This window comes from Amia ocellicauda, unplaced genomic scaffold (assembly GCF_036373705.1).
Source record: "Amia ocellicauda isolate fAmiCal2 unplaced genomic scaffold, fAmiCal2.hap1 HAP1_SCAFFOLD_109, whole genome shotgun sequence".
Taxonomy (NCBI): Eukaryota; Metazoa; Chordata; class Actinopteri; order Amiiformes; family Amiidae; genus Amia; species Amia ocellicauda.
The window spans coordinates 195,102-221,891 of NW_027102674.1; the positions used below are offsets into that span (position 1 = coordinate 195,102).

At 43.6% G+C, this 26,790-nt stretch overlaps 22 non-coding genes and 1 pseudogene across 22 annotated transcripts; all 23 read right to left on the minus strand.

Annotated features, from left to right (window-relative positions):
- Positions 1 to 40: 40 nt before the first annotated feature.
- Positions 41 to 159, minus strand: LOC136720789 (5S ribosomal RNA). The gene has a single exon (XR_010805628.1). It is a non-coding gene; the product is annotated as a 5S ribosomal RNA (ribosomal RNA).
- Positions 160 to 1,210: 1,051 nt separating this feature from the next.
- Positions 1,211 to 1,329, minus strand: LOC136720904 (5S ribosomal RNA). Its single transcript, XR_010805733.1, has one exon. It is a non-coding gene; the product is annotated as a 5S ribosomal RNA (ribosomal RNA).
- Positions 1,330 to 2,395: 1,066 nt separating this feature from the next.
- On the minus strand, positions 2,396 to 2,514 carry LOC136720894 (5S ribosomal RNA). The gene has a single exon (XR_010805724.1). It is a non-coding gene; the product is annotated as a 5S ribosomal RNA (ribosomal RNA).
- Positions 2,515 to 3,580: 1,066 nt separating this feature from the next.
- Positions 3,581 to 3,699, minus strand: LOC136720931 (5S ribosomal RNA). Its single transcript, XR_010805757.1, has one exon. It is a non-coding gene; the product is annotated as a 5S ribosomal RNA (ribosomal RNA).
- Positions 3,700 to 4,765: 1,066 nt separating this feature from the next.
- LOC136720897 (5S ribosomal RNA) lies at positions 4,766 to 4,884 on the minus strand. Its single transcript, XR_010805726.1, has one exon. It is a non-coding gene; the product is annotated as a 5S ribosomal RNA (ribosomal RNA).
- A 1,066-nt stretch (positions 4,885 to 5,950) lies between these two features.
- On the minus strand, positions 5,951 to 6,069 carry LOC136720898 (5S ribosomal RNA). The gene has a single exon (XR_010805727.1). It is a non-coding gene; the product is annotated as a 5S ribosomal RNA (ribosomal RNA).
- Positions 6,070 to 7,135: 1,066 nt separating this feature from the next.
- LOC136720790 (5S ribosomal RNA) lies at positions 7,136 to 7,254 on the minus strand. The gene has a single exon (XR_010805629.1). It is a non-coding gene; the product is annotated as a 5S ribosomal RNA (ribosomal RNA).
- A 1,066-nt stretch (positions 7,255 to 8,320) lies between these two features.
- LOC136720791 (5S ribosomal RNA) lies at positions 8,321 to 8,439 on the minus strand. The gene has a single exon (XR_010805630.1). It is a non-coding gene; the product is annotated as a 5S ribosomal RNA (ribosomal RNA).
- A 1,056-nt stretch (positions 8,440 to 9,495) lies between these two features.
- LOC136720859 (5S ribosomal RNA) lies at positions 9,496 to 9,614 on the minus strand. The gene has a single exon (XR_010805692.1). It is a non-coding gene; the product is annotated as a 5S ribosomal RNA (ribosomal RNA).
- A 1,066-nt stretch (positions 9,615 to 10,680) lies between these two features.
- Positions 10,681 to 10,799, minus strand: LOC136720927 (5S ribosomal RNA). Its single transcript, XR_010805754.1, has one exon. It is a non-coding gene; the product is annotated as a 5S ribosomal RNA (ribosomal RNA).
- Positions 10,800 to 11,865: 1,066 nt separating this feature from the next.
- Positions 11,866 to 11,984, minus strand: LOC136720793 (5S ribosomal RNA). Its single transcript, XR_010805632.1, has one exon. It is a non-coding gene; the product is annotated as a 5S ribosomal RNA (ribosomal RNA).
- Positions 11,985 to 13,050: 1,066 nt separating this feature from the next.
- Positions 13,051 to 13,169, minus strand: LOC136720947 (5S ribosomal RNA). Its single transcript, XR_010805772.1, has one exon. It is a non-coding gene; the product is annotated as a 5S ribosomal RNA (ribosomal RNA).
- Positions 13,170 to 14,224: 1,055 nt separating this feature from the next.
- LOC136720854 (5S ribosomal RNA) lies at positions 14,225 to 14,343 on the minus strand. The gene has a single exon (XR_010805687.1). It is a non-coding gene; the product is annotated as a 5S ribosomal RNA (ribosomal RNA).
- Positions 14,344 to 15,398: 1,055 nt separating this feature from the next.
- On the minus strand, positions 15,399 to 15,517 carry LOC136720794 (5S ribosomal RNA). Its single transcript, XR_010805633.1, has one exon. It is a non-coding gene; the product is annotated as a 5S ribosomal RNA (ribosomal RNA).
- A 1,055-nt stretch (positions 15,518 to 16,572) lies between these two features.
- LOC136720997 (5S ribosomal RNA) lies at positions 16,573 to 16,691 on the minus strand. Its single transcript, XR_010805796.1, has one exon. It is a non-coding gene; the product is annotated as a 5S ribosomal RNA (ribosomal RNA).
- A 1,055-nt stretch (positions 16,692 to 17,746) lies between these two features.
- On the minus strand, positions 17,747 to 17,865 carry LOC136720872 (5S ribosomal RNA). Its single transcript, XR_010805704.1, has one exon. It is a non-coding gene; the product is annotated as a 5S ribosomal RNA (ribosomal RNA).
- A 1,055-nt stretch (positions 17,866 to 18,920) lies between these two features.
- Positions 18,921 to 19,038, minus strand: LOC136720948 (5S ribosomal RNA). The gene has a single exon (XR_010805773.1). It is a non-coding gene; the product is annotated as a 5S ribosomal RNA (ribosomal RNA).
- Positions 19,039 to 20,104: 1,066 nt separating this feature from the next.
- On the minus strand, positions 20,105 to 20,223 carry LOC136720839 (5S ribosomal RNA). Its single transcript, XR_010805674.1, has one exon. It is a non-coding gene; the product is annotated as a 5S ribosomal RNA (ribosomal RNA).
- Positions 20,224 to 21,289: 1,066 nt separating this feature from the next.
- On the minus strand, positions 21,290 to 21,408 carry LOC136720895 (5S ribosomal RNA). Its single transcript, XR_010805725.1, has one exon. It is a non-coding gene; the product is annotated as a 5S ribosomal RNA (ribosomal RNA).
- A 1,055-nt stretch (positions 21,409 to 22,463) lies between these two features.
- LOC136720968 (uncharacterized) lies at positions 22,464 to 22,572 on the minus strand (annotated as a pseudogene).
- Positions 22,573 to 23,638: 1,066 nt separating this feature from the next.
- On the minus strand, positions 23,639 to 23,757 carry LOC136720795 (5S ribosomal RNA). Its single transcript, XR_010805634.1, has one exon. It is a non-coding gene; the product is annotated as a 5S ribosomal RNA (ribosomal RNA).
- Positions 23,758 to 24,812: 1,055 nt separating this feature from the next.
- Positions 24,813 to 24,931, minus strand: LOC136720796 (5S ribosomal RNA). The gene has a single exon (XR_010805635.1). It is a non-coding gene; the product is annotated as a 5S ribosomal RNA (ribosomal RNA).
- A 1,055-nt stretch (positions 24,932 to 25,986) lies between these two features.
- Positions 25,987 to 26,105, minus strand: LOC136720921 (5S ribosomal RNA). Its single transcript, XR_010805748.1, has one exon. It is a non-coding gene; the product is annotated as a 5S ribosomal RNA (ribosomal RNA).
- Between the last annotated feature and the right edge of the window lie 685 nt (positions 26,106 to 26,790).

Sequence of the window (26,790 nt, forward strand, 5' to 3'; positions counted from 1 at the left end):
ACTCGTGATTTGTCGCGCTCTGGTGTGTAAAAGATGCAAAAGCTTACAGCACCTGGTATTCCCAGGCGGTCTCCCATCCAAGTACTGACCAGGCCCGAGCCTGCTTAGCTTCCGAGATCGGACGAGATCGGGCGTATTCAGGCTAGTATGGCCGTAAGCCAGGGAGGCTGTCCCTGACGCTCTACTTAAAGGGATGGCAATATCCGTTTCTGCCGTTCATACTTACAGTTGAACTGTCTCTCTACTCTAAAGCCCGGGACACACCAGCGCGCCGCAGACAGTCCCTGCTAATATGCCACGTTGTGGCAACGTTGTGCGTTAGCTGGGGTACCAGACCGGAACTATATTTTACAAAACGAACACATTTGTCTTGATAAAACAGCTGTAATTGAGTGCCTGACACGCCAGTCAAGCGCAATCTTGAGAAGGTGTGCATTTCAGTAAGGATTTCAATTGACATGCAGTATGAAACTGAAAGGAGGTTGCATCACTATGATGCATAACATTGCATGTTTTGTATTTTCAAGTGTGTGCATTCATCCTGTTGTCATTTTGTTTTGAAAGCAGAAGAATCATTCAACAGGTTGCTGAGACAAATGTAAACCAGTAAAACATATGAAGAGAAACAAACCTTGAATATAAGTTCAGTTGTTTAAACATTTGACAAACTATGGTGAGGGGGTAAGAAAACACACAAATCCAGCAGCTCCTGTATTTCAATACACCAGAACCCAATATTATTGGCGAGTCGGGTAGTCCATCATCACAGTTCGAGGGCAGGCATCATTTCAGTAATTTCATCCCGTTGCATTCACATCCGTGCCTTGAATGAGATTCAATGTGATCTTTGCTCTCAAGTATGTTCCCAAGTTTTACACTTTCGTGCTTTGCATGAATGGGAATGGAACCGTGTGTGTTGAATGAGGCTCCTTGTGAGCACTGAACTTTGTCCGGTGGAGTTCCTTTTTGTGTTGCTGTAATTGTGTCATTTCTCGATGAGAAAGATTAGGCAACATTTAGTCACTTCTAGCCATGATGCTCAATTTATTTACAAATGTACAATAGTTACTAGGGACCGTTTACGTTGGAGAACAAGATCTATTGAATGCCTGTGTATTTGGGGAAGTCAAATCTGAAATAATGATGAAATTGCGTGTATCCAAAGTTAAAACTTGTGATTTGTCGCCCTTTGGTGTGTAAAAGATGCAAAAGCTTACAGCACCTGGTATTCCCAGGCGGTCTCCCATCCAAGTACTGACAAGGCCCGAGCCTGCTTAGCTTCCGAGATCGGACGAGATCGGGCGTATTCAGGCTAGTATGGCCGTAAGCCAGGGAGGCTGTCCCTGACGCTCTACTTAAAGGGAAGGCAATATCCGTTTCTGCCGTTCATACTTACAGTTGAACTGTCTCTCTACTCTAAAGCCCGGGACACACCAGCGCGCCGCAGACAGTCCCTGCTAACACGAAACGTTGTGGCAACATTGTGGCAACGTTGTGCGTTAGCTGGGGTGCCACACCAGACCGGAACTATATATTACAAAACGAACACATTGTCTTGATAAAACAGCTGTAATTGAGTGCCTGACACGCCAGTCAAGCGCAATCTTGAGAAGGTGTGCATTTCAGTAAGGATTTCAATTGACATGCAGTATGAAACTGAAAGGAGGTTGCATCACTATGATGCATAACATTGCATGTATTGTATTTTCAAGTGTGTGCATTCATCCTGTTGTCATTTTGTTTTGAAAGCAGAAGAATCATTCAACAGGTTGCTGAGACAAATGTAAACCAGTAAAACATATGAAGAGAAACAAACCTTGAATATAAGTTCAGTTGTTTAAACATTTGACAAACTATGGTGAGGGGGTAAGAAAACACACAAATCCAGCAGCTCCTGTATTTCAATACACCAGAAGCCAATATTATTGGCGAGTCGGGTAGTCCATCATCACAGTTCGAGGGCAGGCATCATTTCAGTAATTTCATCCCGTTGCATTCACATCCGTGCCTTGAATGAGATTGAATGTGATCTTTGCTCTCAAGTATGTTCCCAAGTTTTACACTTTCGTGCTTTGCATGAATGGGAATGGAACCGTGTGTGTTGAATGAGGCTCCTTGTGAGCACTGAACTTTGTCCGGTGGAGTTCCTTTTTGTGTTGCTGTAATTGTGTCATTTCTCGATGAGAAAGATTAGGCAACATTTAGTCACTTCTAGCCATGATGCTCAATTTATTTACAAATGTACACTAGTTACTAGGGACCGTTTACGTTGGAGAACAAGATCTATTGTATGCCTGTGTATTTGGGGAAGTCAAATCTGAAATAATGATGAAATTGCGTGTATCCAAAGTTAAAACTTGTGATTTGTCGCCCTTTGGTGTGTAAAAGATGCAAAAGCTTACAGCACCTGGTATTCCCAGGCGGTCTCCCATCCAAGTACTGACCAGGCCCGAGCCTGCTTAGCTTCCGAGATCGGACGAGATTGGGCGTATTCAGGCTAGTATGGCCGTAAGCCAGGGAGGCTGTCCCTGACGCTCTACTTAAAGGGAAGGCAATATCCGTTTCTGCCGTTCATACTTACAGTTGAACTGTCTCTCTACTCTAAAGCCCGGGACACACCAGCGCGCCGCAGACAGTCCCTGCTAACACGCCACGTTGTGGCAACATTGTGGCAACGTTGTGCGTTAGCTGGGGTGCCACACCAGACCGGAACTATATATTACAAAACGAACACATTGTCTTGATAAAACAGCTGTAATTGAGTGCCTGACACGCCAGTCAAGCGCAATCTTGAGAAGGTGTGCATTTCAGTAAGGATTTCAATTGACATGCAGTATGAAACTGAAAGGAGGTTGCATCACTATGATGCATAACATTGCATGTATTGTATTTTCAAGTGTTTGCATTCATCCTGTTGTCATTTTGTTTTGAAAGCAGAAGAATCATTCAACAGGTTGCTGAGACAAATGTAAACCAGTAAAACATATGAAGAGAAACAAACCTTGAATATAAGTTCAGTTGTTTAAACATTTGACAAACTATGGTGAGGGGGTAAGAAAACACACAAATCCAGCAGCTCCTGTATTTCAATACACCAGAACCCAATATTATTGGCGAGTCGGGTAGTCCATCATCACAGTTCGAGGGCAGGCATCATTTCAGTAATTTCATCCCGTTGCATTCACATCCGTGCCTTGAATGAGATTGAATGTGATCTTTGCTCTCAAGTATGTTCCCAAGTTTTACACTTTCGTGCTTTGCATGAATGGGAATGGAACCGTGTGTGTTGAATGAGGCTCCTTGTGAGCACTGAACTTTGTCCGGTGGAGTTCCTTTTTGTGTTGCTGTAATTGTGTCATTTCTCGATGAGAAAGATTAGGCAACATTTAGTCACTTCTAGCCATGATGCTCAATTTATTTACGAATGTACCCTAGTTACTAGGGACCGTTTACGTTGGAGAACAAGATCTATTGTATGCCTGTGTATTTGGGGAAGTCAAATCTGAAATAATGATGAAATTGCGTGTATCCAAAGTTAAAACTCGTGATTTGTCGCCCTCTGGTGTGTAAAAGATGCAAAATCTTACAGCACCTGGTATTCCCAGGCGGTCTCCCATCCAAGTACTGACCAGGCCCGAGCCTGCTTAGCTTCCGAGATCGGACGAGATTGGGCGTATTCAGGCTAGTATGGCCGTAAGCCAGGGAGGCTGTCCCTGACGCTCTACTTAAAGGGAAGGCAATATCCGTTTCTGCCGTTCATACTTACAGTTGAACTGTCTCTCTACTCTAAAGCCCGGGACACACCAGCGCGCCGCAGACAGTCCCTGCTAACACGCCACGTTGTGGCAACATTGTGGCAACGTTGTGCGTTAGCTGGGGTGCCACACCAGACCGGAACTATATATTACAAAACGAACACATTGTCTTGATAAAACAGCTGTAATTGAGTGCCTGACACGCCAGTCAAGCGCAATCTTGAGAAGGTGTGCATTTCAGTAAGGATTTCAATTGACATGCAGTATGAAACTGAAAGGAGGTTGCATCACTATGATGCATAACATTGCATGTAGTGTATTTTCAAGTGTGTGCATTCATCCTGTTGTCATTTTGTTTTGAAAGCAGATGAATCATTCAACAGGTTGCTGAGACAAATGTAAACCAGTAAAACATATGAAGAGAAACAAACCTTGAATATAAGTTCAGTTGTTTAAACATTTGACAAACTATGGTGAGGCGGTAAGAAAACACACAAATCCAGCAGCTCCTGTATTTCAATACACCAGAACCCAATATTATTGGCGAGTCGGGTAGTCCATCATCACAGTTCGAGGGCAGGCATCATTTCAGTAATTTCATCCCGTTGCATTCACATCCGTGCCTTGAATGAGATTGAATGTGATCTTTGCTCTCAAGTATGTTCCCAAGTTTTACACTTTCGTGCTTTGCATGAATGGGAATGGAACCGTGTGTGTTGAATGAGGCTCCTTGTGAGCACTGAACTTTGTCCGGTGGAGTTCCTTTTTGTGTTGCTGTAATTGTGTCATTTCTTGATGAGAAAGATTAGGCAACATTTAGTCACTTCTAGCCATGATGCTCAATTTATTTACGAATGTACCCTAGTTACTAGGGACCGTTTACGTTGGAGAACAAGATCTATTGTATGCCTGTGTATTTGGGGAAGTCAAATCTGAAATAATGATGAAATTGCGTGTATCCAAAGTTAAAACTCGTGATTTGTCGCGCTCTGGTGTGTAAAAGATGCAAAAGCTTACAGCACCTGGTATTCCCAGGCGGTCTCCCATCCAAGTACTGACCAGGCCCGAGCCTGCTTAGCTTCCGAGATCGGACGAGATTGGGCGTATTCAGGCTAGTATGGCCGTAAGCCAGGGAGGCTGTCCCTGACGCTCTACTTAAAGGGAAGGCAATATCCGTTTCTGCCGTTCATACTTACAGTTGAACTGTCTCTCTACTCTAAAGCCCGGGACACACCAGCGCGCCGCAGACAGTCCCTGCTAACACGCCACGTTGTGGCAACATTGTGGCAACGTTGTGCGTTAGCTGGGGTGCCACACCAGACCGGAACTATATATTACAAAACGAACACATTGTCTTGATAAAACAGCTGTAATTGAGTGCCTGACACGCCAGTCAAGCGCAATCTTGAGAAGGTGTGCATTTCAGTAAGGATTTCAATTGACATGCAGTATGAAACTGAAAGGAGGTTGCATCACTATGATGCATAACATTGCATGTATTGTATTTTCAAGTGTTTGCATTCATCCTGTTGTCATTTTGTTTTGAAAGCAGAAGAATCATTCAACAGGTTGCTGAGACAAATGTAAACCAGTAAAACATATGAAGAGAAACAAACCTTGAATATAAGTTCAGTTGTTTAAACATTTGACAAACTATGGTGAGGGGGTAAGAAAACACACAAATCCAGCAGCTCCTGTATTTCAATACACCAGAACCCAATATTATTGGCGAGTCGGGTAGTCCATCATCACAGTTCGAGGGCAGGCATCATTTCAGTAATTTCATCCCGTTGCATTCACATCCGTGCCTTGAATGAGATTGAATGTGATCTTTGCTCTCAAGTATGTTCCCAAGTTTTACACTTTCGTGCTTTGCATGAATGGGAATGGAACCGTGTGTGTTGAATGAGGCTCCTTGTGAGCACTGAACTTTGTCCGGTGGAGTTCCTTTTTGTGTTGCTGTAATTGTGTCATTTCTCGATGAGAAAGATTAGGCAACATTTAGTCACTTCTAGCCATGATGCTCAATTTATTTACGAATGTACCCTAGTTACTAGGGACCGTTTACGTTGGAGAACAAGATCTATTGTATGCCTGTGTATTTGGGGAAGTCAAATCTGAAATAATGATGAAATTGCGTGTATCCAAAGTTAAAACTCGTGATTTGTCGCGCTCTGGTGTGTAAAAGATGCAAAAGCTTACAGCACCTGGTATTCCCAGGCGGTCTCCCATCCAAGTACTGACCAGGCCCGAGCCTGCTTAGCTTCCGAGATCGGACGAGATTGGGCGTATTCAGGCTAGTATGGCCGTAAGCCAGGGAGGCTGTCCCTGACGCTCTACTTAAAGGGAAGGCAAAATCCGTTTCTGCCGTTCATACTTACAGTTGAACTGTCTCTCTACTCTAAAGCCCGGGACACACCAGCGCGCCGCAGACAGTCCCTGCTAACACGCCACGTTGTGGCAACATTGTGGCAACGTTGTGCGTTAGCTGGGGTGCCACACCAGACCGGAACTATATATTACAAAACGAACACATTGTCTTGATAAAACAGCTGTAATTGAGTGCCTGACACGCCAGTCAAGCGCAATCTTGAGAAGGTGTGCATTTCAGTAAGGATTTCAATTGACATGCAGTATGAAACTGAAAGGAGGTTGCATCACTATGATGCATAACATTGCATGTATTGTATTTTCAAGTGTTTGCATTCATCCTGTTGTCATTTTGTTTTGAAAGCAGAAGAATCATTCAACAGGTTGCTGAGACAAATGTAAACCAGTAAAACATATGAAGAGAAACAAACCTTGAATATAAGTTCAGTTGTTTAAACATTTGACAAACTATGGTGAGGGGGTAAGAAAACACACAAATCCAGCAGCTCCTGTATTTCAATACACCAGAACCCAATATTATTGGCGAGTCGGGTAGTCCATCATCACAGTTCGAGGGCAGGCATCATTTCAGTAATTTCATCCCGTTGCATTCACATCCGTGCCTTGAATGAGATTGAATGTGATCTTTGCTCTCAAGTATGTTCCCAAGTTTTACACTTTCGTGCTTTGCATGAATGGGAATGGAACCGTGTGTGTTGAATGAGGCTCCTTGTGAGCACTGAACTTTGTCCGGTGGAGTTCCTTTTTGTGTTGCTGTAATTGTGTCATTTCTCGATGAGAAAGATTAGGCAACATTTAGTCACTTCTAGCCATGATGCTCAATTTATTTACGAATGTACCCTAGTTACTAGGGACCGTTTACGTTGGAGAACAAGATCTATTGTATGCCTGTGTATTTGGGGAAGTCAAATCTGAAATAATGATGAAATTGCGTGTATCCAAAGTTAAAACTCGTGATTTGTCGCCCTCTGGTGTGTAAAAGATGCAAAAGCTTACAGCACCTGGTATTCCCAGGCGGTCTCCCATCCAAGTACTGACCAGGCCCGAGCCTGCTTAGCTTCCGAGATCGGACGAGATCGGGCGTATTCAGGCTAGTATGGCCGTAAGCCAGGGAGGCTGTCCCTGACGCTCTACTTAAAGGGAAGGCAATATCCGTTTCTGCCGTTCATACTTACAGTTGAACTGTCTCTCTACTCTAAAGCCCGGGACACACCAGCGCGCCGCAGACAGTCCCTGCTAACACGCCACGTTGTGGCAACATTGTGGCAACGTTGTGCGTTAGCTGGGGTGCCACACCAGACCGGAACTATATATTACAAAACGAACACATTGTCTTGATAAAACAGCTGTAATTGAGTGCCTGACACGCCAGTCAAGCGCAATCTTGAGAAGGTGTGCATTTCAGTAAGGATTTCAATTGACATGCAGTATGAAACTGAAAGGAGGTTGCATCACTATGATGCATAACATTGCATGTAGTGTATTTTCAAGTGTGTGCATTCATCCTGTTGTCATTTTGTTTTGAAAGCAGATGAATCATTCAACAGGTTGCTGAGACAAATGTAAACCAGTAAAACATATGAAGAGAAACAAACCTTGAATATAAGTTCAGTTGTTTAAACATTTGACAAACTATGGTGAGGCGGTAAGAAAACACACAAATCCAGCAGCTCCTGTATTTCAATACACCAGAACCCAATATTATTGGCGAGTCGGGTAGTCCATCATCACAGTTCGAGGGCAGGCATCATTTCAGTAATTTCATCCCGTTGCATTCACATCCGTGCCTTGAATGAGATTGAATGTGATCTTTGCTCTCAAGTATGTTCCCAAGTTTTACACTTTCGTGCTTTGCATGAATGGGAATGGAACCGTGTGTGTTGAATGAGGCTCCTTGTGAGCACTGAACTTTGTCCGGTGGAGTTCCTTTTTGTGTTGCTGTAATTGTGTCATTTCTTGATGAGAAAGATTAGGCAACATTTAGTCACTTCTAGCCATGATGCTCAATTTATTTACGAATGTACCCTAGTTACTAGGGACCGTTTACGTTGGAGAACAAGATCTATTGTATGCCTGTGTATTTGGGGAAGTCAAATCTGAAATAATGATGAAATTGCGTGTATCCAAAGTTAAAACTCGTGATTTGTCGCCCTTTGGTGTGTAAAAGATGCAAAAGCTTACAGCACCTGGTATTCCCAGGCGGTCTCCCATCCAAGTACTGACCAGGCCCGAGCCTGCTTAGCTTCCGAGATCGGACGAGATCGGGCGTATTCAGGCTAGTATGGCCGTAAGCCAGGGAGGCTGTCCCTGACGCTCTACTTAAAGGGAAGGCAATATCCGTTTCTGCCGTTCATACTTACAGTTGAACTGTCTCTCTACTCTAAAGCCCGGGACACACCAGCGCGCCGCAGACAGTCCCTGCTAATATGCCACGTTGTGGCAACGTTGTGCGTTAGCTGGGGTGCCACACCAGACCGGAACTATATTTTACAAAACGAACACATTTGTCTTGATAAAACAGCTGTAATTGAGTGCCTGACACGCCAGTCAAGCGCAATCTTGAGAAGGTGTGCATTTCAGTAAGGATTTCAATTGACATGCAGTATGAAACTGAAAGGAGGTTGCATCACTATGATGCATAACATTGCATGTTTTGTATTTTCAAGTGTGTGCATTCATCCTGTTGTCATTTTGTTTTGAAAGCAGAAGAATCATTCAACAGGTTGCTGAGACAAATGTAAACCAGTAAAACATATGAAGAGAAACAAACCTTGAATATAAGTTCAGTTGTTTAAACATTTGACAAACTATGGTGAGGGGGTAAGAAAACACACAAATCCAGCAGCTCCTGTATTTCAATACACCAGAACCCAATATTATTGGCGAGTCGGGTAGTCCATCATCACAGTTCGAGGGCAGGCATCATTTCAGTAATTTCATCCCGTTGCATTCACATCCGTGCCTTGAATGAGATTGAATGTGATCTTTGCTCTCAAGTATGTTCCCAAGTTTTACACTTTCGTGCTTTGCATGAATGGGAATGGAACCGTGTGTGTTGAATGAGGCTCCTTGTGAGCACTGAACTTTGTCCGGTGGAGTTCCTTTTTGTGTTGCTGTAATTGTGTCATTTCTCGATGAGAAAGATTAGGCAACATTTAGTCACTTCTAGCCATGATGCTCAATTTATTTACGAATGTACCCTAGTTACTAGGGACCGTTTACGTTGGAGAACAAGATCTATTGTATGCCTGTGTATTTGGGGAAGTCAAATCTGAAATAATGATGAAATTGCGTGTATCCAAAGTTAAAACTCGTGATTTGTCGCCCTCTGGTGTGTAAAAGATGCAAAAGCTTACAGCACCTGGTATTCCCAGGCAGTCTCCCATCCAAGTACTGACCAGGCCCGAGCCTGCTTAGCTTCCGAGATCGGACGAGATCGGGCGTATTCAGGCTAGTATGGCCGTAAGCCAGGGAGGCTGTCCCTGACGCTCTACTTAAAGGGAAGGCAATATCCGTTTCTGCCGTTCATACTTACAGTTGAACTGTCTCTCTACTCTAAAGCCCTGGACACACCAGCGCGCCGCAGACAGTCCCTGCTAACACGAAACGTTGTGGCAACATTGTGGCAACGTTGTGCGTTAGCTGGGGTGCCACACCAGACCGGAACTATATATTACAAAACGAACACATTGTCTTGATAAAACAGCTGTAATTGAGTGCCTGACATGCCAGTCAAGCGCAATCTTGAGAAGGTGTGCATTTCAGTAAGGATTTCAATTGACATGCAGTATGAAACTGATAGGAGGTTGCATCACTATGATGCATAACATTGCATGTATTGTATTTTCAAGTGTGTGCATTCATCCTGTTGTCATTTTGTTTTGAAAGCAGAAGAATCATTCAACAGGTTGCTGAGACAAATGTAAACCAGTAAAACATATGAAGAGAAACAAACCTTGAATATAAGTTCAGTTGTTTAAACATTTGACAAACTATGGTGAGGGGGTAAGAAAACACACAAATCCAGCAGCTCCTGTATTTCAATACACCAGAAGCCAATATTATTGGCGAGTCGGGTAGTCCATCATCACAGTTCGAGGGCAGGCATCATTTCAGTAATTTCATCCCGTTGCATTCACATCCGTGCCTTGAATGAGATTCAATGTGATCTTTGCTCTCAAGTATGTTCCCAAGTTTTACACTTTCGTGCTTTGCATGAATGGGAATGGAACCGTGTGTGTTGAATGAGGCTCCTTGTGAGCACTGAACTTTGTCCGGTGGAGTTCCTTTTTGTGTTGCTGTAATTGTGTCATTTCTCGATGAGAAAGATTAGGCAACATTTAGTCACTTCTAGCCATGATGCTCAATTTATTTACAAATGTACACTAGTTACTAGGGACCGTTTACGTTGGAGAACAAGATCTATTGTATGCCTGTGTATTTGGGGAAGTCAAATCTGAAATAATGATGAAATTGCGTGTATCCAAAGTTAAAACTTGTGATTTGTCGCCCTTTGGTGTGTAAAAGATGCAAAAGCTTACAGCACCTGGTATTCCCAGGCGGTCTCCCATCCAAATACTGACCAGGCCCGAGCCTGCTTAGCTTCCGAGATCGGACGAGATTGGGCGTATTCAGGCTAGTATGGCCGTAAGCCAGGGAGGCTGTCCCTGACGCTCTACTTAAAGGGAAGGCAATATCCGTTTCTGCCGTTCATACTTACAGTTGAACTGTCTCTCTACTCTAAAGCCCGGGACACACCAGCGCGCCGCAGACAGTCCCTGCTAACACGCCACGTTGTGGCAACATTGTGGCAAAGTTGTGCGTTAGCTGGGGTGCCACACCAGACCGGAACTATATATTACAAAACGAACACATTGTCTTGATAAAACAGCTGTAATTGAGTGCCTGACACGCCAGTCAAGCGCAATCTTGAGAAGGTGTGCATTTCAGTAAGGATTTCAATTGACATGCAGTATGAAACTGAAAGGAGGTTGCATCACTATGATGCATAACATTGCATGTATTGTATTTTCAAGTGTTTGCATTCATCCTGTTGTCATTTTGTTTTGAAAGCAGAAGAATCATTCAACAGGTTGCTGAGACAAATGTAAACCAGTAAAACATATGAAGAGAAACAAACCTTGAATATAAGTTCAGTTGTTTAAACATTTGACAAACTATGGTGAGGGGGTAAGAAAACACACAAATCCAGCAGCTCCTGTATTTCAATACACCAGAACCCAATATTATTGGCGAGTCGGGTAGTCCATCATCACAGTTCGAGGGCAGGCATCATTTCAGTAATTTCATCCCGTTGCATTCACATCCGTGCCTTGAATGAGATTGAATGTGATCTTTGCTCTCAAGTATGTTCCCAAGTTTTACACTTTCGTGCTTTGCATGAATGGGAATGGAACCGTGTGTGTTGAATGAGGCTCCTTGTGAGCACTGAACTTTGTCCGGTGGAGTTCCTTTTTGTGTTGCTGTAATTGTGTCATTTCTCGATGAGAAAGATTAGGCAACATTTAGTCACTTCTAGCCATGATGCTCAATTTATTTACGAATGTACCCTAGTTACTAGGGACCGTTTACGTTGGAGAACAAGATCTATTGTATGCCTGTGTATTTGGGGAAGTCAAATCTGAAATAATGATGAAATTGCGTGTATCCAAAGTTAAAACTCGTGATTTGTCGCCCTCTGGTGTGTAAAAGATGCAAAAGCTTACAGCACCTGGTATTCCCAGGCGGTCTCCCATCCAAGTACTGACCAGGCCCGAGCCTGCTTAGCTTCCGAGATCGGACGAGATCGGGCGTATTCAGGCTAGTATGGCCGTAAGCCAGGGAGGCTCTCCCTGACGCTCTACTTAAAGGGAAGGCAATATCCGTTTCTGCCGTTCATACTTACAGTTGAACTGTCTCTCTACTCTAAAGCCCGGGACACACCAGCGCGCCGCAGACAGTCCCTGCTAACACGCCACGTTGTGGCAACATTGTGGCAACGTTGTGCGTTAGCTGGGGTGCCACACCAGACCGGAACTATATATTACAAAACGAACACATTGTCTTGATAAAACAGCTGTAATTGAGTGCCTGACACGCGAGTCAAGCGCAATCTTGACAAGGTGTGCATTTCAGTAAGGATTTCAATTGACATGCAGTATGAAACTGAAAGGAGGTTGCATCACTATGATGCATAACATTGCATGTATTGTATTTTCAAGTGTGTGCATTCATCCTGTTGTCATTTTGTTTTGAAAGCAGAAGAATCATTCAACAGGTTGCTGAGACAAATGTAAACCAGTAAAACATATGAAGAGAAACAAACCTTGAATATAAGTTCAGTTGTTTAAACATTTGACAAACTATGGTGAGGGGGTAAGAAAACATACAAATCCAGCAGCTCCTGTATTTCAATACACCAGAACCCAACATGATTGGCGAGTCGGGTAGTCCATCATCACAGTTCGATGGCAGGCATCATTTCAGTAATTTCATCCCGTTGCATTCACATCCGTGCCTTGAATGAGATTGAATGTGATCTTTGCTCTCAAGTATGTTCCCAAGTTTTACACTTTCTTGCTTTGCATGAATGGGAATGGAACCGTGTGTGTTGAATGAGGCTCCTTGTGAGCACTGAACTTTGTCCGGTGGAGTTCCTTTTTGTGTTGCTGTAATTGTGTCATTTCTTGATGAGAAAGATTAGGCAACATTTAGTCACTTCTAGCCATGATGCTCAATTTAGTTACGAATGTACCCTAGTTACTAGGGACCGTTTACGTTGGAGAACAAGATCTATTGTATGCCTGTGTATTTGGGGAAGTCAAATCTGAAATAATGATGAAATTGTGTGTATCCAAAGTTAAAACTCGTGATTTGTCGCCCTCTGGTGTGTAAAAGGTGCAAAAGCTTACAGCACCTGGTATTCCCAGGCGGTCTCCCATCCAAGTGCTGACCAGGCCCGAGCCTGCTTGGCTTCCGAGATCGGACGAGATCGGGCGTATTCAGGCTAGAATGGCCATAAGCCAGGGAGGCTGTTCCTGACGCTCTACTTAAAGGGAAGGCAATATCCGTTTCTGCCGTTCATACTTACAGTTGAACTGTCTCTCTACTCTAAAGCCCGGGACACACCAGCGCGCCGCAGACTGTCCCTGCTAACACGCCACGTTGTGGCAACGTTGTGCGTTAGCTGGGGTGCCACACCAGACCGGAACTATATTTTACAAAACGAACACATTGTCTTGATAAAACAGCTGTAATTGAGTGCCTGTCACGCCAGTCAAGCGCAATCTTGAGAAGGTGTGCATTTCAGTAAGGATTTCAATTGACATGCAGTATGAAACTGAAAGGAGGTTGCATCACTATGATGCATAACATTGCATGTAGTGTATTTTCAAGTGTGTGCATTCATCCTGTTGTCATTTTGTTTTGAAAGCAGATGAATCATTCAACAGGTTGCTGAGACAAATGTAAACCAGTAAAACATATGAAGAGAAACAAACCTTGAATATAAGTTCAGTTGTTTAAACATTTGACAAACTATGGTGAGGGGGTAAGAAAACACACAAATCCAGCAGCTCCTGTATTTCAATACACCAGAACCCAATATTATTGGCGAGTCGGGTAGTCCATCATCACAGTTCGAGGGCAGGCATCATTTCAGTAATTTCATCCCGTTGCATTCACATCCGTGCCTTGAATGAGATTGAATGTGATCTTTGCTCTCAAGTACGTTCCCAAGTTTTACACTTTCGTGCTTTGCATGAATGGGAATGGAACCGTGTGTGTTGAATGAGGCTCCTTGTGAGCACTGAACTTTGTCCGGTGGAGTTCCTTTTTGTGTTGCTGTAATTGTGTCATTTCTTGATGAGAAAGATTAGGCAACATTTAGTCACTTCTAGCCATGATGCTCAATTTATTTACGAATGTACCCTAGTTACTAGGGACCGTTTACGTTGGAGAACAAGATCTATTGTATGCCTGTGTATTTGGGGAAGTCAAATCTGAAATAATGATGAAATTGCGTGTATCCAAAGTTAAAACTCGTGATTTGTCGCCCTCTGGTGTGTAAAAGATGCAAAAGCTTACAGCACCTGGTATTCCCAGGCGGTCTCCCATCCAAGTACTGACCAGGCCCGAGCCCGCTTGGCTTCCGAGATCTGATGAGATCGGGCGTATTCAGGCTAGTATGGCCGTAAGCCAGGGAGGCTGTCCCTGACGCTCTACTTAAAGGGAAGGCAATATCCGTTTCTGCCGTTCATACTTACAGTTGAACTGTCTCTCTACTCTAAAGCCCGGGACACACCAGCGCACCGCAGACAGTCCCTGCTAACATGCCACGTTGTGGCAACGTTGTGCGTTAGCTGGGGTGCCACACCAGACCGGAACTATATTTTACAAAACGAACACATTGTCTTGATAATACAGCTGTAATTGTGTGCCTGACACGCCAGTCAAGCGCAATCTTGAGAAGGTGTGCATTTCAGTAAGGATTTCAATTGACATGCAGTATGAAACTGAAAGGAGGTTGCATCACTATGATGCATAACATTGCATGTATTGTATTTTCAAGTGTGTGCATTCATCCTGTTGTCATTTTGTTTTGAAAGCAGAAGAATCATTCAACAGGTTGCTGAGACAAATGTAAACCAGTAAAACATATGAAGAGAAACAAACCTTGAATATAAGTTCAGTTGTTTAAACATTTGACAAACTATGGTGAGGGGGTAAGAAAACACACAAATCCAGCAGCTCCTGTATTTCAATACACCAGAACCCAATATTATTGGCGAGTCGGGTAGTCCATCATCACAGTTCGAGGGCAGGCATCATTTCAGTAATTTCATCCCGTTGCATTCACATCCGTGCCTTGAATGAGATTGAATGTGATCTTTGCTCTCAAGTATGTTCCCAAGTTTTACACTTTCGTGCTTTGCATGAATGGGAATGGAACCGTGTGTGTTGAATGAGGCTCCTTGTGAGCACTGAACTTTGTCCGGTGGAGTTCCTTTTTGTGTTGCTGTAATTGTGTCATTTCTCGATGAGAAAGATTAGGCAACATTTAGTCACTTCTAGCCATGATGCTCAATTTATTTACGAATGTACCCTAGTTACTAGGGACCGTTTACGTTGGAGAACAAGATCTATTGTATGCCTGTGTATTTGGGGAAGTCAAATCTGAAATAATGATGAAATTGCGTGTATCCAAAGTTAAAACTCGTGATTTGTCGCCCTCTGGCGTGTAAAAGATGCAAAAGCTTACAGCACCTGGTATTCCCAGGCGGTCTCCCATCCAAGTACTGACCAGGCCCGAGCCTGCTTAGCTTCCGAGATCGGACGAGATCGGGCGTATTCAGGCTAGTATGGCCGTAAGCCAGGGAGGCTATCCCTGACGCTCTACTTAAAGGGAAGGCAATATCCGTTTCTGCCGCTCATACTTGCAGTTGAACTGTCTCTCTACTCTAAAGTCCGGGACACACCAGCGCGCCGCAGACAGTCCCTGCTAACACGAAACGTTGTGGCAACGTTGTGCGTTAGCTGGGGTGCCACACCAGACCGGAACTATATATTACAAAACGAACACATTGTCTTGATAAAACAGCTGTAATTGAGTGCCTGACACGCCAGTCAAGCGCAATCTTGAGAAGGTGTGCATTTCAGTAAGGATTTCAATTGACATGCAGTATGAAACTGAAAGGAGGTTGCATCACTATGATGCATAACATTGCATGTATTGTATTTTCAAGTGTGTGCATTCATCCTGTTGTCATTTTGTTTTGAAAGCAGAAGAATCATTCAACAGGTTGCTGAGACAAATGTAAACCAGTAAAACATATGAAGAGAAACAAACCTTGAATATAAGTTCAGTTGTTTAAACATTTGACAAACTATGGTGAGGGGGTAAGAAAACACACACATCCAGCAGCTCCTGTATTTCAATACACCAGAAGCCAATATTATTGGCGAGTCGGGTAGTCCATCATCACAGTTCGAGGGCAGGCATCATTTCAGTTATTTCATCCCGTTGCATTCACATCCGTGCCTTGAATGAGATTGAATGTGATCTTTGCTCTCAAGTATGTTCCCAAGTTTTACACTTTCGTGCTTTGCATGAATGGGAATGGAACCGTGTGTGTTGAATGAGGCTCCTTGTGAGCACTGAACTTTGTCCGGTGGAGTTCCTTTTTGTGTTGCTGTAATTGTGTCATTTCTCGATGAGATAGATTAGGCAACATTTAGTCACTTCTAGCCATGATGCTGAATTTATTTACGAATGTACCCTAGTTTCTAGGGACCGTTTACGTTGGAGAACAAGATCTATTGTATGCCTGTGTATTTGGGGAAGTCAAATCTGAAATAATGATGAAATTGCGTGTATCCAAAGTTAAAACTCGTGATTTGTCGCCCTCTGGTGTGTAAAAGATGAAAAAGCTTACAGCACCTGGTATTCCCAGGCGGTCTCCCATCCAAGTACTAACCAGGCCCGAGCCTGCTTAGCTTCCGAGATCGGACGAGATCGGGCGTATTCAGGCTAGTATGGCCGTAAGCCAGGGAGGCTGTCCTTGACCCTCTACTTAAAGGGAAGGCAATATCCGTTTCTGCCGCTCATACTTGCAGTTGAACTGTCTCTCTACTCTAAAGTCCGGGACACACCAGCACGCTGCAGACAGTCCCTGCTAACACGAAACGTTGTGGCAACGTTGTGCGTTAGCTGGGGTGCCACACCAGACCGGAACTATATTTTACAAAACGAACACATTGTCTTGATAATACAGCTGTAATTGAGTGCCTGACACGCCAGTCAAGCGCAATCTTGAGAAGGTGTGCATTTCAGTAAGGATTTCAATTGACATGCAGTATGAAACTGAAAGGAGGTTGCATCACTATGATGCATAACATTGCATGTATTGTATTTTCAAGTGTGTGCATTCATCCTGTTGTCATTTTGTTTTGAAAGCAGAAGAATCATTCAACAGGTTGCTGAGACAAATGTAAACCAGTAAAACATATGAAGAGAAACAAACCTTGAATATAAGTTCAGTTGTTTAAACATTTGACAAACTATGGTGAGGGGGTAAGAAAACACACAAATCCAGCAGCTCCTGTATTTCAATACACCAGAACCCAATATTATTGGCGAGTCGGGTAGTCCATCATCACAGTTCGAGAGCAGGCATCATTTCAGTAATTTCATCCCGTTGCATTCACATCCGTGCCTTGAATGAGATTGAATATGATCTTTGCTCTCAAGTATGTTCCCAAGTTTTACACTTTCGTGCTTTGCATGAATGGGAATGGAACCGTGTGTGTTGAATGAGGCTCCTTGTGAGCACTGAACTTTGTCCGGTGGAGTTCCTTTTTGTGTTGCTGTAATTGTGTCATTTCTCGATGAGAAAGATTAGGCAACATTTAGTCACTTCTAGCCATGATGCTCAATTTATTTACGAATGTACCCTAGTTACTAGGGACCGTTTACGTTGGAGAACAAGATCTATTGTATGCCTGTGTATTTGGGGAAGTCAAATCTGAAATAATGATGAAATTGCGTGTATCCAAAGTTAAAACTCGTGATTTGTCGCCCTCTGGTGTGTAAAAGATGCAAAATCTTACAGCACCTGGTATTCCCAGGCGGTCTCCCATCCAAGTACTGACCAGGCCCGAGCCTGCTTAGCTTCCGAGATCGGACGAGATCGGGCGTATTCAGGCTAGTATGGCCGTAAGCCAGGGAGGCTGTCCTTGACCCTCTACTTAAAGGGAAGGCAATATCCGTTTCTGCCGCTCATACTTGCAGTTGAACTGTCTCTCTACTCTAAAGTCCGGGACACACCAGCACGCTGCAGACAGTCCCTGCTAACACGAAACGTTGTGGCAACGTTGTGCGTTAGCTGGGGTGCCACACCAGACCGGAACTATATATTACAAAACGAACACATTGTCTTGATAAAACAGCTGTAATTGAGTGCCTGACACGCCAGTCAAGCGCAATCTTGAGAAGGTGTGCATTTCAGTAAGGATTTCAATTGACATGCAGTATGAAACTGAAAGGAGGTTGCATCACTATGATGCATAACATTGCATGTATTGTATTTTCAAGTGTGTGCATTCATCCTGTTGTCATTTTGTTTTGAAAGCAGAAGAATCATTCAACAGGTTGCTGAGACAAATGTAAACCAGTAAAACATATGAAGAGAAACAAACCTTGAATATAAGTTCAGTTGTTTAAACATTTGACAAACTATGGTGAGGGGGTAAGAAAACACACAAATCCAGCAGCTCCTGTATTTCAATACACCAGAACCCAATATTATTGGCGAGTCGGGTAGTCCATCATCACAGTTCGAGGGCAGGCATCATTTCAGTTATTTCATCCCGTTGCATTCACATCCGTGCCTTGAATGAGATTGAATGTGATCTTTGCTCTCAAGTATGTTCCCAAGTTTTACACTTTCGTGCTTTGCATGAATGGGAATGGAACCGTGTGTGTTGAATGAGGCTCCTTGTGAGCAGTGAACTTTGTCCGGTGGAGTTCCTTTTTGTGTTGCTGTAATTGTGTCATTTCTCGATGAGAAAGATTAGGCAACATTTAGTCACTTCTAGCCATGATGCTCAATTTATTTACGAATGTACCCTAGTTACTAGGGACCGTTTACGTTGGAGAACAAGATCTATTGTATGCCTGTGTATTTGGGGAAGTCAAATCTGAAATAATGATGAAATTGCGTGTATCCAAAGTTAAAAATCGTGATTTGTCGCCCTCTGGTGTGTAAAAGATGCAAAAGCTTGCAGCACCTGGTATTCCCAGGCGGTCTCCCATCCAAGTACTGACCAGGCCCGAGCCTGCTTAGCTTCCGAGATCGGACGAGATCGGGCGTATTCAGGCTAGTAGGCCGTAAGCCAGGGAGGCTGTCCCTGACGCTCTACTTAAAGGGAAGGCAATATCCTTTTCTGCCGTTCATACTTACAGTTGAACTGTCTCTCTACTCTAAAGCCCGGGACACACCAGCGCGCCGCAGACAGTCCCTGCTAACACGCCACGTTGTGGCAACATTGTGGCAACGTTGTGCGTTAGCTGGGGTGCCACACCAGACCGGAACTATATATTACAAAACGAACACATTGTCTTGATAAAACAGCTGTAATTGAGTGCCTGACACGCCAGTCAAGCGCAATCTTGAGAAGGTGTGCATTTCAGTAAGGATTTCAATTGACATGCAGTATGAAACTGAAAGGAGGTTGCATCACTATGATGCATAACATTGCATGTATTGTATTTTCAAGTGTGTGCATTCATCCTGTTGTCATTTTGTTTTGAAAGCAGAAGAATCATTCAACAGGTTGCTGAGACAAATGTAAACCAGTAAAACATATGAAGAGAAACAAACCTTGAATATAAGTTCAGTTGTTTAAACATTTGACAAACTATGGTGAGGGGGTAAGAAAACACACAAATCCAGCAGCTCCTGTATTTCAATACACCAGAACCCAATATTATTGGCGAGTCGGGTAGTCCATCATCACAGTTCGAGGGCAGGCATCATTTCAGTAATTTCATCCCGTTGCATTCACATCCGTGCCTTGAATGAGATTGAATGTGATCTTTGCTCTCAAGTATGTTCCCAAGTTTTACACTTTCGTGCTTTGCATGAATGGGAATGGAACCGTGTGTGTTGAATGAGGCTCCTTGTGAGCACTGAACTTTGTCCGGTGGAGTTCCTTTTTGTGTTGCTGTAATTGTGTCATTTCTCGATGAGAAAGATTAGGCAACATTTAGTCACTTCTAGCCATGATGCTCAATTTATTTACGAATGTACCCTAGTTACTAGGGACCGTTTACGTTGGAGAACAAGATCTATTGTATGCCTGTGTATTTGGGGAAGTAAAATCTGAAATAATGATGAAATTGCGTGTATCCAAAGTTAAAACTCGTGATTTGTCGCGCTCTGGTGTGTAAAAGATGCAAAAGCTTACAGCACCTGGTATTCCCAGGCGGTCTCCCATCCAAGTACTGACCAGGCCCGAGCCTGCTTGGCTTCCGAGATCGGACGAGATCGGGCGTATTCAGGCTAGTATGGCCGTAAGCCAGGGAGGCTGTCCCTGACGCTCTACTTAAAGGGAAGGCAATATCCGTTTCTGCCGTTCATACTTACAGTTGAACTGTCTCTCTACTCTAAAGCCCGGGACACACCAGCGTGCCGCAGACAGTCCCTGCTAACACGCCACGTTGTGGCAACATTGTGGCAACGTTGTGCGTTAGCTGGGGTGCCACACCAGACCGGAACTATATTTTACAAAACGAACACATTGTCTTGATAAAACAGCTGTAATTGAGTGCCTGACACGCCAGTCAAGCGCAATCTTGAGAAGGTGTGCATTTCAGTAAGGATTTCAATTGACATGCAGTATGAAACTGAAAGGAGGTTGCATCACTATGATGCATAACATTGCATGTATTATATTTTCAAGTGTGTGCATTCATCCTGTTGTCATTTTGTTTTGAAAGCAGAAGAATCATTCAACAGGTTGCTGAGACAAATGTAAACCAGTAAAACATATGAAGAGAAACAAACCTTGAATATAAGTTCAGTTGTTTAAACATTTGACAAACTATGGTGAGGGGGTAAGAAAACACACAAATCCAGCAGCTCCTGTATTTCAATACACCAGAAGCCAATATTATTGGCGAGTCGGGTAGTCCATCATCACAGTTCGACGGCAGGCATCATTTCAGTAATTTCATCCCGTTGCATTCACATCCGTGCCTTGATTGAGATTGAATGTGATCTTTGCTCTCAAGTATGTTCCCAAGTTTTACACTTTCGTGCTTTGCATGAATGGGAATGGAACCGTGTGTGTTGAATGAGGCTCCTTGTGAGCACTGAACTTTGTCCGGTGGAGTTCCTTTTTGTGTTGCTGTAATTGTGTCATTTCTCGATGAGACAGATTAGGCAACATTTAGTCACTTCTAGCCATGATGCTCAATTTATTTACGAATGTACCCTAGTTACTAGGGACCGTTTACGTTGGAGAACAAGATCTATTGTATGCCTGTGTATTTGGGGAAGTCAAATCTGAAATAATGATGAAATTGCGTGTATCCAAAGTTAAAACTCGTGATTTGTCGCCCTCTGGTGTGTAAAAGATGCAAAAGCTTACAGCACCTGGTATTCCCAGGCGGTCTCCCATCCAAGTACTAACCAGGCCCGAGCCTGCTTAGCTTCCGAGATCGGATGAGATCGGGCGTATTCAGGCTAGTATGGCCGTAAGCCAGGGAGGCTGTCCTTGACCCTCTACTTAAAGGGAAGGCAATATCCGTTTCTGCCGCTCATACTTGCAGTTGAACTGTCTCTCTACTCTAAAGTCCTGGACACACCAGCACGCTGCAGACAGTCCCTGCTAACACGAAACGTTGTGGCAACGTTGTGCGTTAGCTGGGGTGCCACACCAGACCGGAACTATATTTTACAAAACGAACACATTGTCTTGATAATACAGCTGTAATTGAGTGCCTGACACGCCAGTCAAGCGCAATCTTGAGAAGGTGTGCATTTCAGTAAGGATTTCAATTGACATGCAGTATGAAACTGAAAGGAGGTTGCATCACTATGATGCATAACATTGCATGTATTGTATTTTCAAGTGTGTGCATTCATCCTGTTGTCATTTTGTTTTGAAAGCAGAAGAATCATTCAACAGGTTGCTGAGACAAATGTAAACCAGTAAAACATATGAAGAGAAACAAACCTTGAATATAAGTTCAGTTGTTTAAACATTTGACAAACTATGGTGAGGGGGTAAGAAAACACACAAATCCAGCAGCTCCTGTATTTCAATACACCAGAACCCAATATTATTGGCGAGTCGGGTAGTCCATCATCACAGTTCGAGGGCAGGCATCATTTCAGTAATTTCATCCCGTTGCATTCACATCCGTGCCTTGAATGAGATTCAATGTGATCTTTGCTCTCAAGTATGTTCCCAAGTTTTACACTTTCGTGCTTTGCATGAATGGGAATGGAACCGTGTGTGGTGAATGAGGCTCCTTGTGAGCACTGAACTTTGTCCGGTGGAGTTCCTTTTTGTGTTGCTGTAATTGTGTCATTTCTCGATGAGAAAGATTAGGCAACATTTAGTCACTTCTAGCCATGATGCTCAATTTATTTACGAATGTACCCTAGTTACTAGGGACCGTTTACGTTGGAGAACAAGATCTATTGTATGCCTGTGTATTTGGGGAAGTCAAATCTGAAATAATGATGAAATTGCGTGTATCCAAAGTTAAAACTCGTGATTTGTCGCGCTCTGGTGTGTAAAAGATGCAAAAGCTTACAGCACCTGGTATTCCCAGGCGGTCTCCCATTCAAGTACTGACCAGGCCCGAGCCTGCTTAGCTTCCGAGATCGGGCGTATTCAGGCTAGTATGGCCGTAAGCCAGGGAGGCTGTCCCTGACGCTCTACTTAAAGGGAAGGCAATATCCGTTTCTGCCGCTCATACTTGCAAATGAACTGTCTCTCTACTCTAAAGTCCGGGACACACCAGCGCGCCGCAGACAGTCCCTGCTAACACGAAACTTTGTGGCAACGTTGTGGCAACGTTGTGCGTTAGCTGGGGTGCCACACCAGACCGGAACTATATTTTACAAAACGAACACATTGTCTTGATAAAACAGCTGTAATTGAGTGCCTGACACGCCAGTCAAGCGCAATCTTGAGAAGGTGTGCATTTCAGTAAGGATTTCAATTGACATGCAGTATGAAACTGAAAGGAGGTTGCATCACTATGATGCATAACATTGCATGTATTATATTTTCAAGTGTGTGCATTCATCCTGTTGTCATTTTGTTTTGAAAGCAGAAGAATCATTCAACAGGTTGCTGAGACAAATGTAAACCAGTAAAACATATGAAGAGAAACAAACCTTGAATATAAGTTCAGTTGTTTAAACATTTGACAAACTATGGTGAGGGGGTAAGAAAACACACAAATCCAGCAGCTCCTGTATTTCAATACACCAGAACCCAATATTATTGGCGAGTCTGGTAGTCCATCATCACAGTTCGAGGGCAGGCATCATTTCAGTAATTTCATCCCGTTGCATTCACATCCGTGCCTTGAATGAGATTGAATGTGATCTTTGCTCTCAAGTATGTTCCCAAGTTTTACACTTTCGTGCTTTGCATGAATGGGAATGGAACCGTGTGTGTTGAATGAGGCTCCTTGTGAGCACTGAACTTTGTCCGGTGGAGTTCCTTTTTGTGTTGCTGTAATTGTGTAATTTCTCGATGAGAAAGATTAGGCAACATTTAGTCACTTCTAGCCATGATGCTCAATTTATTTACGAATGTACCCTAGTTACTAGGGACCGTTTACGTTGGAGAACAAGATCTATTGTATGCCTGTGTATTCGGGGAAGTCAAATCTGAAATAATGATGAAATTGCGTGTATCCAAAGTTAAAACTCGTGATTTGTCGCCCTCTGGTGTGTAAAAGATGCAAAAGCTTACAGCACCTGGTATTCCCAGGCGGTCTCCCATCCAAGTACTGACCAGGCCCGAGCCTGCTTAGCTTCCGAGATCGGACGAGATCGGGCGTATTCAGGCTAGTATGGCCGTAAGCCAGGGAAGCTGTCCCTGACGCTCTACTTAAAGGGAAGGCAATATCCGTTTCTGCCGCTCATACTTGCAGTTGAACTGTCTCTCTACTCTAAAGTCCGGGACACACCAGCGCGCCGCAGACAGTCCCTGCTAACACGAAACGTTGTGGCAACGTTGTGCGTTAGCTGGGGTGCCACACCAGACCGGAACTATATATTACAAAACGAACACATTGTCTTGATAAAACAGCTGTAATTGAGTGCCTGACACGCCAGTCAAGCGCAATCTTGAGAAGGTGTGCATTTCAGTAAGGATTTCAATTGACATGCAGTATGAAACTGAAAGGAGGTTGCATCACTATGATGCATAACATTGCATGTATTGTATTTTCAAGTGTGTGCATTCATCCTGTTGTCATTTTGTTTTGAAAGCAGAAGAATCATTCAACAGGTTGCTGAGACAAATGTAAACCAGTAAAACATATGAAGAGAAACAAACCTTGAATATAAGTTCAGTTGTTTAAACATTTGACAAACTATGGTGAGGGGGTAAGAAAACACACAAATCCAGCAGCTCCTGTATTTCAATACACCAGAACCCAATATTATTGGCGAGTCGGGTAGTCCATCATCACAGTTCGAGGGCAGGCATCATTTCAGTAATTTCATCCCGTTGCATTCACATCCGTGCCTTGAATGAGATTGAATGTGATCTTTGCTCTCAAGTATGTTCCCAAGTTTTACACTTTCGTGCTTTGCATGAATGGGAATGGAACCGTGTGTGTTGAATGAGGCTCCTTGTGAGCACTGAACTTTGTCCGGTGGAGTTCCTTTTTGTGTTGCTGTAATTGTGTAATTTCTCGATGAGAAAGATTAGGCAACATTTAGTCACTTCTAGCCATGATGCTCAATTTATTTACGAATGTACCCTAGTTACTAGGGACCGTTTACGTTGGAGAACAAGATCTATTGTATGCCTGTGTATTCGGGGAAGTCAAATCTGAAATAATGATGAAATTGCGTGTATCCAAAGTTAAAACTCGTGATTTGTCGCCCTCTGGTGTGTAAAAGATGCAAAAGCTTACAGCACCTGGTATTCCCAGGCGGTCTCCCATCCAAGTACTGACCAGGCCCGAGCCTGCTTAGCTTCCGAGATCGGACGAGATCGGGCGTATTCAGGCTAGTATGGCCGTAAGCCAGGGAAGCTGTCCCTGACGCTCTACTTAAAGGGAAGGCAATATCCGTTTCTGCCGCTCATACTTGCAGTTGAACTGTCTCTCTACTCTAAAGTCCGGGACACACCAGCGCGCCGCAGACAGTCCCTGCTAACACGAAACGTTGTGGCAACGTTGTGCGTTAGCTGGGGTGCCACACCAGACCGGAACTATATATTACAAAACGAACACATTGTCTTGATAAAACAGCTGTAATTGAGTGCCTGACACGCCAGTCAAGCGCAATCTTGAGAAGGTGTGCATTTCAGTAAGGATTTCAATTGACATGCAGTATGAAACTGAAAGGAGGTTGCATCACTATGATGCATAACATTGCATGTATTGTATTTTCAAGTGTGTGCATTCATCCTGTTGTCATTTTGTTTTGAAAGCAGAAGAATCATTCAACAGGTTGCTGAGACAAATGTAAACCAGTAAAACATATGAAGAGAAACAAACCTTGAATATAAGTTCAGTTGTTTAAACATTTGACAAACTATGGTGAGGGGGTAAGAAAACACACAAATCCAGCAGCTCCTGTATTTCAATACACCAGAACCCAATATTATTGGCGAGTCGGGTAGTCCATCATCACAGTTCGAGGGCAGGCATCATTTCAGTAATTTCATCCCGTTGCATTCACATCCGTGCCTTGAATGAGATTGAATGTGATCTTTGCTCTCAAGTATGTTCCCAAGTTTTACACTTTCGTGCTTTGCATGAATGGGAATGGAACCATGTGTGTTGAATGAGGCTCCTTGTGAGCACTGAACTTTGTCCGGTGGAGTTCCTTTTTGTGTTGCTGTAATTGTGTCATTTCTCGATGAGAAAGATTAGGCAACATTTAGTCACTTCTAGCCATGATGCTCAATTTATTTATGAATGTACCCTAGTTACTAGGGACCGTTTACGTTGGAGAACAAGATCTATTGTATGCCTGTGTATTTGGGGAAGTCAAATCTGAAATAATGATGAAATTGCGTGTATCCAAAGTTAAAACTCGTGATTTGTCGCCCTCTGGTGTGTAAAAGATGCAAAAGCTTACAGCACCTCGTATTCCCAGTCGGTCTCCCATCCAAGTACTGACCAGGCCCGAGCCTGCTTAGCTTCCGAGATCGGACGAGATCGGGCGTATTCAGGCTAGTATGGCCGTAAGCCAGGGAGGCTGTCCCTGACGCTCTACTTAAAGGGAAGGCAATATCCGTTTCTGCCGTTCATACTTACAGTTGAACTGTCTCTCTACTCTAAAGCCCGGGACACACCAGCGCACCGCAGACAGTCCCTGCTAACACGCCACGTTGTGGCAACATTGTGGCAACGTTGTGCGTTAGCTGGGGTGCCACACCAGACCGGAACTATATATTACAAAACGAACACATTGTCTTGATAAAACAGCTGTAATTGAGTGCCTGACACGCCAGTCAAGCGCAATCTTGAGAAGGTGTGCATTTCAGTAAGGATTTCAATTGACATGCAGTATGAAACTGAAAGGAGGTTGCATCACTATGATGCATAACATTGCATGTATTGTATTTTCAAGTGTGTGCATTCATCCTGTTGTCATTTTGTTTTGAAAGTAGAAGAATCATTTTTGCTGAGGTTGCTGAGACAAATGTAAACCAGTAAAACATATGAAGAGAAACAAACCTTGAATATAAGTTCAGTTGTTTAAACATTTGACAAACTATGGTGAGGGGGTAAGAAAACACACAAATCCAGCAGCTCCTGTATTTCAATACACCAGAACCCAATATTATTGGCGAGTCGGGTAGTCCATCATCACAGTTCGAGGGCAGGCATCATTTCAGTAATTTCATCCCGTTGCATTCACATCCGTGCCTT